This window comes from Equus przewalskii, chromosome X (assembly GCF_037783145.1).
Source record: "Equus przewalskii isolate Varuska chromosome X, EquPr2, whole genome shotgun sequence".
In the NCBI taxonomy this organism is placed as follows: domain Eukaryota; kingdom Metazoa; phylum Chordata; class Mammalia; order Perissodactyla; family Equidae; genus Equus; species Equus przewalskii.
In genome coordinates this window covers 103,778,157-103,794,567 of record NC_091863.1, presented here as the reverse complement: position 1 = coordinate 103,794,567, position 16,411 = coordinate 103,778,157, and the positions used below count along the sequence as shown (strand labels likewise).

Sequence of the window (16,411 nt, the reverse complement as noted above, 5' to 3'; positions counted from 1 at the left end):
TCTGTTTTGATTATTGTTTTAAACATTTTGATGGAAATATGTTTACAATGAATTTTATATTTATTTCTTTCATAAACCAAGGATACTAAACATAATTTAATATTTTATTTTAAGTTTTGGAATTCTGTGCCATCACTATGAGAACTCACTCTTGTACTGGGCTGTGATGTAGTGATGGTGTCCAGGCCATAGATGTGCATAGCATAAGATGAATATTTTCTAGTTTGAAAATTATGCAAACATTATTTACATGTTAATATTTATTATTAAGATATTGATTTGTAATATTAGTGACATTCAGTGCCATGGAATTCTTCTGTACATGGTCAGATAATGTGTTTATATTGTGCTGTGTACGTAGCATGATGTTTTGTGTAATTTCCTCTTGACAGGAGGTAAAGAAAACTTAGCCTTCTGTTGCTTGTAAGCACCTATCTTTGCTTAAATTGAGTGAAGCTTAAGTTGGACTGTGCCAAAGAAGGAAAGCACACAAATATTATGCATAACTTGGTTTTACTTTTATTTTTGAACATTCTGTGTCACAAATAGGAAGAATATACGAACAAGGAAAATATAATCATTTGATAATTCATTAAATATATTAAAAAAGAAGTTATATATGAAGAGAATATTTTTGAAAAAATGTATTTATGAAGAATGTATTCTTGAATACATTTTAAGTACATTTAATACGTTTTGACTATATCCTTGAATATACTTTTGAATATGTTCTTGCATAAACTTTTAAGCGTATTCTTCAATAGCTCCTTGAATATAGCGAATAAATTTAAAATATATTCTTAAATATATTCTTGAATACATTATTGACTATGCTTTTGAATGTGAAGAATTCTTGTGAATGTAACCATGTTAAGATAATCTCAAAAAAATTCATAAGGCTTCTTTTTATACGATAGCATATTTCTATGGATGCATTCTGCTCATAGCCTCAGTCTCACTCTCTCTTTCTGCCTCTCATTCTCCAGCTTTAGCAGTAGGGAGCTAAGGCAGAAATAAGCTGAACATTCCTCAACTTGCTGTTATGAAGACAAAATGACACCTAAAACTGAATGTGTAAAAAAGCAAGGAATTTAAGTCAATTGGCTGGCCAGCAAGTTGACCATGAGGCTGACTAGCAAGCTGTGGTGATTTGACTTAGACTTTATATGGGGGAGGACTGTATGTGGGGCTGGGAGACATGGCTTGTCCTCTGGTGCTGATGTTGGGGAGTTTAGCCCCTCCTCCCTGGTCTCTTCTTCAAGTGAATTTCTTGCTCCTGTCACCGGATAAACCCCAAACAGTCCCACTAAAGCATGATTGTTAAAACTATGTCTAAAATAAAAATAGTATTTGAATATCAGCTTGAGCAATTACCCTATGAGTAAATTAAATCACTTCAGAGCATAGATATCATGATATCCCCCTTTGCTTCTTTCAAACTTGTTTTTTGTTTGCTGTTTTATTTAGCTTTGTTTTTGCTTATTTTCCTTTTTCCCACCTTATTGCAAATAGACAAAGTTTCTGGAAAAGTGATCGTTAGTTGAATGAAATATGAGAGATTACTGTATTTCTGTGGTCCTCATTTGTAGAATAATTTGTTTGGCAGTTTATTCTGAAGTCTAAGGAAATCCCCAAAATTTGTTATACTACTGCTAGAATCATTTACAGTTTGATCTCTAGCTATGCTTTTGTCTTCAAAACAGATTAAATTTACTTCGGAATTGAGTTTATTATCCTAGGTAATTCTGAAGGCTTGATAATGTGTAAAGCATGGAGTGGGCTCTGAGAAATTTATTTTAGACTATATCTATATCTTTCTGTCTCATACTTTAGGAAGCATGCTGGAGTAGGAGCAGCGATTGGAAGGCCAAACATGTCAGAACACCTGGGTTATCTGGTTCCCCAGCTGGGGAGAAACAGTTGAAGACCTGGATCCCAAAGAAGGTGATAAAGATTAGTGGTGGGTGTTACTAAGCCAGTTGTCCTCAAACGTTAGGGTGCCCCAGAATCCACTGAAGGGCTTGTTAAAACACACATTGCTGGGGCCCAGCTTCAAAGTTTCAGATTCAGTGGGTCTGGATTGGGTTCCAAAATTTTGCATTTCTAACATGTTCCCAGGTGATTCAGATGCCGCTGGTCTGGGGACCACACTGTGAGGATCATTGCACTACATTACTATAGCCCTCGATGGCTCTATCCAAAAATAAGCAGTCAGAGAATTTCTCTTCAGAATCCTCCCTTTGGGAACTCACTTTAAGTACACTGAATCATATCTATATCTACACATAAATATGTATGCATATATTCACAAATTTATACTGCACTAGTTTTACTATTAGTATCTCAACGTCTGTGATTGGATCTTTGTTTTTGAATTCCACGCCCCTTGCTGAGTAAAGCTTTGCTAGATTAAATTATGCTGTTTTTATTTTTTCTGCAAAATGATTCATCCAAAAATTCTTAGAATTCAGTGCTAGGACAAAGTTACTTTATCTGATTTTCCTTGTTATTAGATAATGAGTGTTACATAATCACTCTTGCATTGGCTGCCAGGAAGCTCAGAACAGTTTTATTTTTTGGACAACTGCTGTACCTATTGTTAATCATATTAATTAATTATATTTTCTTTTGCATATATTTCTTTCCTCTCTTTATTACAAAACTTTGGCTCTGTTACTCTGGTTTTAATAGTTCATGTTTCTCTCTCTCTCTCTCTCTCCCTCTCTCTCCCCTATCATTTCTTTAATTATAAGGTATCTCAAGTCCTTTATCAACTATAAAAAATAAATCAGTGGGAATGGAAAGCAACCTATTAGTGCCTGTAATGGTGGGAAGAGCAGTGGATATGAGCATTTTGTTTAAAGGGCCTTCTGCACACTTGTATGCATGCACCAATTCCAGAATTCCTCTTCTACTTTCCATTGGGGTAGAATAAATGTTATCTTGGCATTGCCTGTCTGCTAGAGTGGGTTTGATGTATCTGCTTGTAAAGTGAATGATACTTATTATACATTACCCTTCCAGTCTTTTACCTAGGCTGGAAAGGGGGCAAGAAATAGTTTTCCTGATTGTGCATTTTTAAAAATACTTAGATTTTACCTGGGTCTGATTATTGCAGATATATGTTATGTTTTTCCTTTTTGTACTGTAGGCTTAGGAGATAGGGTTGAGAGAGGCTAAGAGGAACAAATCTTCCAAAAATATAATAACCTGTTTTCCATTGAAGAGCTGTACATAATCAGGGACAATGAGACAAACTGCATTACTCAGAAAGAGGGCTTTCGATAAAACTCTGTAAAGCATTGGATGCTCTTTAAAATTGACTTATTGATGTCGAGGGAGTGAGCATAATGAACACAGCACAGACGTGATGAAGAAATGTGGCCTATGTAAAAGAACCTAATTGCTACTTGCTGAACCCATCAAATAAGATATGTTGTCCCAGTAGGCAGGCTTATGGGAAGAGATTGCAAAAAGCCATCCATTGCCACTTAGGAGCTGAAATGAGACTCTCAGCATCCAACACAAGACATACAGAGTCTCTATATGTTCCCCCAAATCTCCCATACCTTCATCATCATTGTCTATGTCTGGACACTGAGACTCGGTGTTCAGATAATTGCCACTCAAGATTCTTAATAAACAAAGGTTTGTGAAACTAGCTAGTCTTGGCAAAGTATCCTGGTTTGTGCCATACTTTTTCAACTCAAAGAATATTTATTGATCACCTATTGTGTTCAGAGTACTATGTTAGCCACCTCAGTGTGGCTCATGTCTAATGAGAGGAATAGGTCCAATGCAAGTATAACTATGGCTGATGTCAGAAAATATCAAGGGCCTTAAAAGCAATACACACTGTTATGAGGTTTCAGAGGATAACAAGATCAGAACTGAACTGATCAGGGGAATCAGGGAAGGCCTCACGAAGGAAGAATAGGCACAGTTTTAAAAAAGCAGGAAACAGGGTTTGGTGGAGTGGGTGGGGGGATAGTAGTGGATTTCTTAATAAAAGAGTAACAAATTAAGTAGGTCCAAAGTCTCTCTTCCAAAAGAATATGTTTTGAAATTTTGATTTTATAGATTATAAATTTTCTTCCTCCCTTGTTTTCTCAAGAACCCACTTTGTTTAATCTATATTTTTTAATGCTGTATTTCCAAAAATGTGGTATGTTCGGTGTCAGCCAAAGTGTGTAGGTGATATTTATATTTGGTATATAGGTCATTTTATGTTTTAATAGTCACATGTTTAGTTTGATACACAATTGAAAAAAATTGCAACTCATATATCCATGATTTCACGGACATAATGACTGAGGAAGTATAAAAGGTAAACCAGGGGCTTGATTTAAAGAAAATATTGACTAAATAAAAATAAGGTCTGGAGAGCTCCTTGAATTCCTTTTCCTAACCACAAGCATATGTTTGAATGGTTGAAGATATTGGAGAAACCTATGAAGTCTATGACAATGAAAATTAATGCAAAATTAAGCTCTGCCCATTAAAATGATCATATGGTTTTGTTTTAAAGAGGTGTAGGGTATGGGAAATATAGTGATGAGGACAAATACAACTTTCAGTCACACTGTCCCTAAAATCCCCTAGTGTCAGCCTCGTTATTTGGTAGGAACAATGCTACCCAATAATGAACTATTTTCTATTCAAGGCAGCAAGTCAAATATTCCTTTCTCATTAATAATTCAATGTGACAAATTTACTACCTTGAAGGTGCTGCAAGTCAATTAGACAAGGGAAATTGTGTCTTCTTTTCAGCCCATTTAATTGGCTTCCAAGTGTGACATTCATCAAAACCTTGACTTTTAATGTAAACTTTATTATATGAGCTGGGGTTCGGGTTTGACTCTGGGCACACTTGACTAAGCCTCAGAGGTTGGGGGCTCTAGAGCCTTCCGGGAAGCCTGGTCAATCATTGCTGACACTTTGCTGTAGAATATCAGGACCTGGTTCTGCAGTGTCACCGTTGCTGATGCTGGGCATGGAGAAACAGTCTTTAAGATCTTTTTGAGTTGTACACGATTTTTGGCATTTGCATATTTATCTTTGATGAAATCTCATGATTTTCAAAATGATGGCACTGGACTAGTTTAGAGTTTCCAAAAGTGTGGTATATGTGCCCCTAGTAGTATATTAAATTCTTTTAGGTAGTACACAGATGAACATAAATCCGTAAATATTGAAATAAAAATGTTCATCTGTGTACTACCTAAAAGATTTCATTTAGCTAGCACAAAGGCTCAGGATTTTATAGATATTATAGCATAGAATGAGACCAAACTAGATATTTAAATAGAAGTTAATTTAAAGAAAATATTGAGTAAATAATAGTACTGCTGATACATAATGTATGGAAAATTGTAGTACTGGCAATTCATGAACATGAAAAGAATTGTGAAGGCGGACATGGATGGCTGAATTTGGGGAACACTGCAATCTGTGAGCAAGATTGGCTTTACACATTAGGTAGAATTGATAGGTGCTGTAAAGGGCATCAGAAGTCCTCCTCAATGTAAAGCACTCTCCCTCATCAGCCTGCCTGGGGGATCCTCATCATCAGTATCATATCCTAAGTATCTCACCCTAAGGCTCTTGCCAAGGAAATATTTATTTAAACTGGGTAAAAATATTATGCCACATAAAAATATAGCAATACATCATTAAGAGTTTAATCTGATTATCAAATTCATTGTTTCTTGTTTACTGCAACAGAGAGCAGGATCCTCAATCACAGGGACATAGGATCAGCAAGGTCTGATTGTTGGGATGTGGAAGGAAAAGTCATGTGCATGGATTTCTACTTCTGTTCTACCTATATGTTTGGGTAGGGTGCCGCGAAAGGAGGTGCTTTGCCTTCAGGACCCCATGCTATTGCTTCAATTATTACACTCACTCATTAGGCTTTCCTTTAAGAAACTACACTATACTAATGCAACCTGAGGAAACATACAAATAGGGAGGGATTACTCCCATGATAAAATGATGATTTGGTTTACCAAAGGGTTCAATGCCGGGCTCTTTTAAGTAGAGAGCTTCCTTAGCACATTGTTTGTTGTTAGATCATAAGCACTTGAGAAAAAGACTAAAGGGGACAGAAAAACTTAGGAACAAAAGTGTTATGACCAAATGTCTGTGGAAGTTCCATCTAAAATGAAGAGAAAACATATTGGAGAATTAAGTGAAGAAGATAGAGTCTGGTTTTCAGGACGTCAGTTTACTTGCAACATATTCAGGAATTCGTTTTATTAAATGAAACTCATGCTACAGGTATTTGATTTTCTTACACCATATGTTTTTCCTTTGTTTTCCCAAAGCTTGCTAGAATACAAAATGACCTTTAGAAGCTTCCTTCCAGTCCTTTGCATCTCAAGAGATGTTTTGCTTTAGTCATTCCATTTGCACCTTGCAGAGTATGTTTGGCGATGGAGAGTCATATTAGTCTCTGTTGAAGTAGGTGCCAGTTCTATTTTGGATCTACTGATGGTCTTAATCTTTTCAAAATATTCTTATAAATGGATTCTTCAACAGAGGTCTTTCTCAAACCTCTGAAAGGAACGTGGCTACCTTGTCAATAGAAGATAGATAGTTTTAGGTAGTAAGAGTTCCATTAAGGTGGAACCCAAGGACCAACAGAAACCCAGAAGGCTTCTTGGCCTCTGTTGCTAGAATGCCTCACCTTACCGAAGAGCTTCTGACTTGGCAGCAAGATTCAAACTCTTTCCCCCTCAGTCTGACAGCTGTTGGGTATGTGAAGGTGGGGTGGGTGGTGGAGTGGAGTGTACAGTATACAGGTCGAGAATTGAGAGTGGGAGGTAGCCAGAGGACAGGAGCAGAAGGGAAATGTACATGATAAAGTAAAGAGGGATATTGGGATATATAGAAATATTTATTTGAAGCCATGAAGCCAGTGGAAACTATTTTCTCAATGATGTGTTCCCTTGAAATAGGTAAAGCTTATTATTTAGCTCTGCTTCTCCCAGCTCTTCCGAGTTGGACATATTGTTATATCCAACTGCTGCAGTACTGAGTCAATTCTGTCAGAGGCAAGGTATTTATTAATAGTGTCTCTCTGTACCTCCCGAATATCCCTAAACAGCTTTGCAAAGCTTGGAATTAGGTCAATCCTCATACCCAAGGATCTGGTTACACTGTATGATACTCCTGTCCACGTTTCCCTTCCTCAGGATCAGAATCATAATCTGAGTCCTGGAAAGGCCTAGGACCATTCTCCTTTGGATGCTGTGTTAATTAGTGTTTGCCAGAGAAACAGATATATGTATATAAAATCCCCTATTGGTTCATACATATATCTTATTGGTTTATATATGTCAATATATGATATGAACTAATAGGACCTGTTGTATCTTTACTATTATGAGGAATTGGCTCACACAATACTTGAGACTGAGAAGTTGCATGATCTGCCATCTGCAAGCTGGAGACCTAGGAAAGCCAGTGGTGTAGTTCCAGTGTGAATCTGAAGGCCTAAGAACCAGGGGAGCCAATGGTATAAATTCCAGTTCAAGAGCAGAAGACTGATGTCCCAGCTCAAGCAGGCAGGCGGGAAACAAAAAGGGGTGAATTCGTCCTTCCTCCACCTTTTTGTTCTATTCAAGTCCTCAACTGATTGAATGATATCCACCCACATTGGTTGAAGAGGGCAATCCACTTTACCAAGTCCACTTATTGAAATGCTAATCTCATCTGGAAACATCCTCACAGACATACTCTGAAATAATGTTTAATCTGGGCAGTCTGTGGCCTAGTCAAGTTGACACGTAAAATTAGCCATCACAGATGCTTTTCTGTCTATCTTAAAGGTATGCTCTCTGAACCCAGAATCTGAAGTTAGGCTTTGTGCAGGAGTTTCTCTTTTTGGCCTCAGTTTACTCTGCTTCCCTCCCATCCAAAGGACCTAGTGTTGATTCTGTTTCGTGTTGTCCACACGAACCATGACAAAGATAAGTACAGGCACGGAATCCAAAATTGTTCTAAGATTTAGAAAGATAAAGCTTATTTGGAATCAAATTTATTTTGAATTTGTTCATTTGATTTTGTTTCTCTATCATCTATCTATCTATCTATCTATCATATATCTATATGTTGAGATTTAGATTTGGTTCACAGTTTTCTGTATTCACCTGAAGTCCTGAAAATTTGTATTTCAATCTGTTCTTAAACAAAGCAGGAGATAGGGGTAAGTAAAAAGTGTATATTAATAGAAAGCACATTCAATCCAGAGTCAGAGACCTGATTAGTAGCATGGTTTCAATATACTATCTGCCCAACTATAAATAGAAGGGGACTTCCTTGACCTGATAAAGGCTGTCTATAAAAAACCCACAGCAAACATTTACCATTATATTCAATGGTGAAAGCCAGAATGCTTTAACCCTTAAGATCAAGAACAAGACAAGGTTTCCCAGTTTCATGACTTTTATTGAATATTGTACTAGTGGTTCTAGCCAGGGCAATTATACAAGAAAAAGAAATATACTGCATCTAGATTTATAAAGGAGGAGTTGAAATATCGCTATTCACAGATGATATGATCTTGTACATGGAAAATCCTAAGGAGTCCACAAAAAACCTATTATAACTAAACAACAAGTTCAGCAAAGTTGCATTTTTAAACACCAACAGTGAACAATCTAAAAATGAAATTAAGAAAACAGTCCATTTATAAGAGCATGAAAGAGAGAAGAATACTTAGGAATAAATTTAACAAAGGAAGTGAAAAATTTGTACACTGCAAACTACAAAACATTATTGGAAGGAATTAAAGAAGGCTGGGAAGACGGCAGTGTAGGAGGACTCTCAACTCATCTCCTCCCGCGAACACAAAGAATTTACAGTTACCTGTGGAGCAGTCACCTCTGAGAGAGAACTGGAAACTGGATGATGAAAAGAACCCCCACAACAAGGGACAACACTGACTGACGTGGAAGAGGCAGAAATACACCTCTGCTGGGGAAAAAACACATTCTAGCTGTAGCACTTCAGACCTAAAGACACTCACAAACTGAAAGTGAAGGGATGGAAAAAGATACTCCATGCAAATGGCAAAGAAAGAAATCTGGGGTAGCAATAATTCTATCAGACAAAACAGACGTTAAAACAAAAAATGTATCAAGAGACAAAGAAAGACACTACATAATGATAAAGCGAACAATTCAACAAGGGGCCATAACACTTGTAAGTATCTAAGCACCCAGCATAGGAGCACCTAGATATATAAAGCAACTATTAACAGACATAAAAGGAGACATAGAAGTACAACAATAATAGTAGGGGACCTTTTTAAAATGTGTGTTAATTTATTTAATGCATGCAGCAACCCTATGATGTAGATATTATTATCCCCATTTACAGATGAGAAAACAAACTTAGGATAAGTTTAGTGTAATGACTAAGAAAGTGGGCTCTACAGTCTAGATTCAGAAGGGCTGGCTGAAAAAAGTCTCGACTCTGCAAATTCCTAGCATGGTAAACTTGGAGGAGTTTCTTGACTTCTGTGTCTGTTTCTTTTTTTCTTTATTTTTTTTAATTGAGATTCATAATAGTTTACATCATTGTGAAATTTCAGCTGTACATTATTTCTTGTCTGTCACCACATAAGTGCTCCCCTTCACCCCCTGTGCCCACCCTCCACCCCCCTTCCCCTGATAACCACTGAACTATTTTCTTTGCCCGTGTGTTTGTTTATATTCTGTATATAAGTGAAATCATATGGTGTTTGTCTTTCTCAGTCTGGCTTATTTCGCTTAGCATAATTCCCTCCAGGTCCGTCCATGTTTCTGCAAATGGGATGATTTTGTCTTTTTTTGTGGCTGAGTAATATTCCATTGTGTGTGTGTATATATATATATATATATATATATATACACACACACACAACTATATATATATATATATATATATATATATATATACCACATCTTCCTTATCCAATTATCAGTCAATGAGCACTTGGATTGTTTCCATGTATTGGCTATTGTGATAATACTGCAAGGAACATAGGGGTACAAATGTTACTTTGGATTGTTGATTTCAAGTTGTTTGTGTAGATACCCAGTAGTGGGATAGCTGGGTCATAAGTTAGTTCTACTTTTAGTCTTTTGAGGAATCTCCATACTGTTTTCCATCGTGGCTGCACCAGTTTGCATTCCTACCCGCAGTGTGAGGGTTCCCTTCTCTCCACATCCTCTCTAACATTTGTTGTTTTTAGTCTTAGTGGTGATAGCCATTTTAATAGGTGTCAGGTGGTATCTTAGTGTAGTTTTGATTTGCATTTCCATTATGATTAGTGATGTTGAGCATCTTTTCATGTGCCTATTCGTCATCTGTATATCTTCTTTTGAAAATGTCTGTTCATATCCCCTGCCCATTTTTTGAAAAGACTGTTTTTTTGTTGTTGTTGAGTTGTGTGAGTTCTTTATATACTTTGGATATCAACCTCTTGTCTGATAAATGATTTGCAAATATTTTCTCCCAGTTGGTTGGTTGTCTTTCCGTTTTGTTGATGGTTTCCTTTGCTTTGCAGTAGCTTTTTAGTCTGATGTAGACCCATTTGCTAACTTTTTCTTTTGTTTTCCTTACCCTAGTAGACATGGTATTCAAAGAGATATGGCTAAGACCAATGTCAAAGAGTGTACTGCCTATATTTTCTTCCAGGATTTTTATGGTTTCAGTTCTTACATTCAAATCTTTAATCCATTTGGAATTAATTTTTGTGTATGGTGCAAGATAACGGTCTACTTTCATTCTTGTGCATGTGGCTGTCCAGTTTTCCCAACACCATTTATTGAAGAGACTTTCCTTTCTCCATTGTATGTTCTTGGCTCCTTTGTCAAAAATTAACTGTCCATACATATGTGGTTTTATTTCTGAACTTTCAATTCTGATCCATTGATCTGTTTGTCTGTTTTTGTGCCAGTACCATGCTGTTTTGATTACTACAGCTTTGTAGTATGCTTTGAAGTTAGAGATTGTGATACCTCCAGCTTTGTTCTTTTTTTTCTCAGGATTGCTTTGGCTATTCAGGGTCTTTTATTGTTCCATATAAATTTTTAGATTCTTTGTTCTATTTCTGAAGAATGTCATTAGGATTCTGACTGGGATTGCACTGAATCTGTAGATCTCTTTACGTAGTATGGACATTTTGACTATGTTTATTCTTCTGACCCATGAACATGGAATATCTTTCCATTTCTTTATGTCTTCCTCATTTTCTTTCAGTAATGACTTATAGTTTTCAGTGTACAGGTCTTTCACCTCTTTGGTTAAGGTTATTCCTAGGTATTTTATTCTTTTTGTTGCAATTGTAAATGGGATTGTATTCTTGATTTCTTTTTCTTCTAGTTCATTGCTGGTGTATAGTTATGTAACTAATTTTTTAAAATTGATTTTATATGCTGCAACTTTGCTGTAGCTGTTGATTATTTCTAGTAGTTTTCTGATGGATTCTTTAGGGTTTTCTATATATAGAATCATATCATCTACAAATAGTGAAAGTTTCAATTCTTACTTTCCAATTTGGATTCCTTTTATTTTTTTCTCTTGCCTAACTGCTCTGACCAATACCTCCAGTACTATGTTGAATAGGAGTGGCAAGAGTAGGCACCCTTGTCTTGTTCCTGTTCTCAGAGGGAAGGCTTTCAGTTTTTTGCCATTAAGTATGATGTTGGTTGTTGTAAGTATGATGGGTTTGTCATATATGGCCTTTATTATGTTGAAGTACTTTCCTTCAATACTCATTTTATTGAGAGTTTTTATCATAAATGGACGTTGGATCTTATCAAATGCCTTCTCTGCATCTATTAAGATGATCATGTGAATTTTATTCCTCATTTTGTTAATGTGGTGTATCACATTGATTGACTTGTGGAAGCTGAACCAGCCCTGTGTCCCTGTAATGAATCCCACTTGATCATGGTGTATGAGTCTCTGAATGTATTGCTATATTCGGTTTGCCAATATTTTATTGAGGATTTTTGCATCTAAGTTCATCAGTGATATTGGCCTGTAGTTTTCCTTCTTCATGTTGTCCTCTTCTGGCTTTTGTATCAGGGTAATGCTGGCCTCATAGAATGTGTAAGGAAGTGTTCCATCTTCTTCAATTTTTCGGAATAGTTTGAGAAGTATAGGTACTAAATCTTCTTTGAATGTTTGGTAGAATTCTCCATAGAAGCCATCTTGTCCTGCACTTTTGTTTTTTGGGAGGTTTTTGATTACTGTTTCAATCGCTGTACTTGTGATTGGTCTATTCAGATTCTCTGTTTCTTCTTGATTCAGTTTTGGGAGGTTGTATGAGTCTAGGAATTCATCTATTTCTTCTAAGTTATCAAATTTGTGGGCATATAGTTTTTCATAGTATTCTCTTATAATCCTTTATATTTCTGCAGTATGTGTTGTAATTTCTCTTGTTTCATTTCTAATTTTATTTATTTGAGGCTTCTCTCATTTTTTCTTGGTGAGTCTGGCTAAGGGTTTGTCAATTTTGTTTATCTTCTCAAAGAACCAGCTCTTAGTTTCATTGATCCGTTTTACTCTCTTTTTAGTCTCTATATAGTTTATTCCTGCTCTGATTTTTATTATTTCCCTCCTTCTGCTGACTTTGGGCTTCGTCCTTTCTTCTTTTTCTAGCTCTGTTGGGTGCATTTTAAGATTACTTATTTGAAATTTTTTTTGCTTGCTGAGGTGGGCATGTATTGCTATGAATTTCCCTCTTATGCCTACTTCTGCTGCATCCCATAAGAGTTGCTAGGTTGTATTTTCATTTTTCTTTGTTTCCAGGTATTTTTTAATTTCCTCTTTGATTTCTTCAATGATCTAATGGTTGTTCAATAGCATGTTGTACGGTCTCCACATATTTCTGACTTTCCCAGTTTTGTTATTTTGGTTGATTTCTAGTTTCATAGCATTGTGGTCAGAAAAGATGGTTGAGATGATTTCAGTCTTCTTGAATTTATTGAGGCTTGCCTTGTTACCCAACATTTGGTCTATCTTTGAGAATGTTCCATGGGCACTTGAGAAGAATGTATATTTTGCTGTTTTTGGATGGAATGTTCTATATATGTCCATTACGTCCATCTGGTCAAGTGTTTCATTTAAATCTACTATTTCCTTGTTGACTTTTTGTCTGGATGATCTATCCATTGAGGTGGGGTGTTGAGGTCCCCTGCTATTATCATGTTACTGTTTAATTTCTCCCTTTAGGTCTGTTAACAATTGCTTTATGTACTTTGGTGCCCCTGTGTTAGGTGCATATATATTAATAAGTGTTATGTCCTCTTTGTGGAATGTCCCTTTTATCATTAAATATTGCACCTCTTTGTCTCTCATTGTCTTTTTTAACTTGAAGCCTGGTTTGTCTGATAAAAGTATGTCTGATAAAAGTATGGCAACACCTGCTTTCTTTTGTTGGGCATTAGCTTTCAGTATTGTCTTCCATCCCTTCACTCTAAGCCTATGTTGGTCTTTGTAGCTGAGGTGCATTTCCTGGAGGCAGTATATTGATTGGAGAGTTCAGTCCATTTACATTTAGAGAGATTATTGTTATATGAGGGCTTAATGCTGCCATTTTATCTCTTGTTTTCTGGTTGTTCTATGTTTCCACTGTTTCTTTTCCTTTGTATTTCTGACTGCCATTTCATTTTGTTGGTTTTCTGAGGGGGACTTCTCAGTTCTCTCTCTTTTTGTGAATTGTGGCTCTGCTCTGATTTCCTGTTTAGTGCGTACCATGAGGATTGTGTGAAAAATATTGGAGATGAGATAGTCCATTTTCTTATAGCCTCTTATCTCCATTAACCTAAGCAGGTTCCTTCCCTTTCCTCTCCCCTTCTGAGTAATTGCTGTTACATATTGTTCTGTTTTTAATTCTGTGAGTTTGTGGTTAAATTGAAGTGTTTATTATTACTTTTGATGTTTTCTATCCCTTTATTTTAAGTTGTAATTGAGCCTTTGTCTCCTCGCTCTAGTAGAGAGCTGCAGGTTTCTGATCATGTCTGTCTATTTATCTCCTTGCTCAGAGCTTTGTAGACCTTTGCGTTTTTGTTGCTGGTGTGAGGGCATCTTTCATTATTTCTTGTAGGGGAGGTCTAGTGGCGATGAACTCCCTCAGCTTTTGTTTATCTGGGAAAACTTTTATTTCTCCATCTTTTCTGAAGGAAAGTTTTGCTGGATAGAGTATTCTTGGCCAAAAGTTTTCATCTTTCAGTATTTTGAATATATCATTCCATTCTCTCCCAGACTTTAGAGTTTCTGCTGAGAAATCTGCTGGAAGCCTGATAAGGTTTCCTTTGTAGGTTATTTTCTTCTGCCTTGCTACTCCTAATATTCTTTCTTTATCCCAAACTTTTGCCATGTTTTCTATTATATGCCTTGGAGAGGGACTTTTTGCATTGACAAAGTTGGGCATTCGATTAACTTAACTTCTCTGTAAATCTGAAACCATCCCCATGTTTGGGAAGTTCTCAGCAACTATTTCTTTGAAGAAGCTCTCTGCTCTTTTCTCCCTCCCTTCTCCCCCTGGGATACCTATAATCCTTATGTTGCTTTTCCTAAATGAGTTGGATATTTCTTGAAGAATTCCTTTGTCTTTTTTAATTTTAGTTCTGTCTCCACCTCCACCAGAATATCTACATTTTTGTCTTCAAGAAGACTAATTCTTTCCTCCATAAGATCAAGTCTATTTCTTAATGATTCTGGATTATTATTCATTTCATTAATTGTGCTTTTCATATCCAGAATTTCTGTTTAATGTTTTTCATAGTTTCAATCTCTTTGGTAAAGAGATTCATTTTAATCCTGAGCTCCTTGAATTGTCTTTCCGTGTTTTCTTGTAAGTTGTTGAGTTTCCTTATGATGGCTATCTTGAATTCTCTGTCATTTAGGTTGTATATTTCTGTGTTTTTAGTGTTGGTTTGTGGAGGATTGTCATTTTCCTTCTGGTATGAATTGTTGCTGCAGTTTCTCATGGTGTTTGATGAACTAATCTTTTGTCAGGGCATTTGTGGTATTCTTAGGACACAGATTCCACCTGTTACCTCTAGGGAGGAGCACAAGCAATGTTTCTGGCCCCATCTCCTCTACTAGAAGCTGTGGGGGTATTATGGATGCTTGCCCCAGCCTGTGATGTGTTCAGGCACTTGGGTGGACTGCCCTTGTCAGTTGGGGCTTCTTCACTAGGCTAGGGTCACTCTTTGGGGCCTCAGGGGTGCTCTGAGCTCTCCCTGCCTGCCAGAAAGTGATCACCAGAGGGCTCAAAGTCTCTGCACTTATTCCTGCGGCTGCCTGGGACATGTTCCCTCTTTGGGAGTGCAGCTGCACTGTGAGCACTTGCACATGCCTGGGAAGTGTTTGCTCCAGTGCAGAAATCTGCTGAAGTCCATGTGTACGAGTCCGTGGGGCCTCTGTGCATGGTAGACAGGGCTTCCTTGCTGAGACCTAAGCTATGGCTGTTCCTTGATGGCCCTGGGGCATGGAAAGCTCCCCCCCCCCCGCCAGGAATGTAAGCCCGCATGGGTTCAAGACTGCCGTGACTATTCTGGCAGCTGCCCAGACCCATTCCCTCTTTGAGAGTGCAGCTGCACTGTGAGCATTCGCATATGCCTGGGAAGTGTTTGCCCCAGTGCAGAAATCTGCTGAGGTCTCTGTTTACAATCTGAAGTCCGTGGGGCCACTGAGCTTGGTAGGCAGGGTTTCCTTACTGGGACCCAGGCTATGGCTGCTCCTTTATGGCACAGTGGCATGGTGGGCTCCCTCTCTCTGCTGGGAGAGCTACCATGAGCGTGGGCTAAGGGTTACTGCTTCCTCCTCTTATGGTCGACCTGCTGCATGCTTCCACTTTCTGGGTGCTTGCACCAGGTTGCAAAGTGTTTGTATGTGTGCACAGGGCTACCAGGAGAGAGCAGGGTGTGCTCACCTATCTCCTTCACTTTCCCGGGGACCAGTCCATCCACCCTCAGATGCATAGCTGTGTGTGTCTCTCAGGCATCCTGTTGTGCTGCAGGGGCTTCCTCCATTGGTCAGTGAGTGTCCATTTAGTTGTAGTTCAAAAGGGGGAAAGACAAAGGGAACTGCTCACTCTGCCATGTTGCTAACGTCCCTCAATAGTAGGGGACTTTACCACTCCACTTATACCAATGGATAGATCATCCAAATAGATCAACAAGGAAACACTGGCCTTAAATGACACAGACTAGATGGACTTAGTAGATATATACAGAACACTCTGCCCAAAAGCCACAGAATACACATTCTTTTTGAATGCACATGGAACATTCTCTAGGATAGATCACATATTAGGCCAGAAAACAAGTCTCAATACATCTAAGAAGATTGAAATTATACCAAGCATCTTTTCCAACCACAATGGTATGAACTAGAAATCAACTAC

At 37.5% G+C, this 16,411-nt stretch overlaps 1 long non-coding RNA gene across 1 annotated transcript in view; it reads left to right on the top strand.

Annotated features, from left to right (window-relative positions):
• The window catches only part of LOC139081086 (uncharacterized), a 181,799-nt gene that overhangs the window by 132,778 nt on the left and 32,610 nt on the right, over window positions 1–16,411 (top strand). Inside the window, exon 4 of the long non-coding RNA XR_011536052.1 lies at window positions 1,834–1,944. This is a non-coding gene — a long non-coding RNA (uncharacterized lncRNA). The remainder of the gene's footprint in view (window positions 1–1,833; window positions 1,945–16,411) is intronic.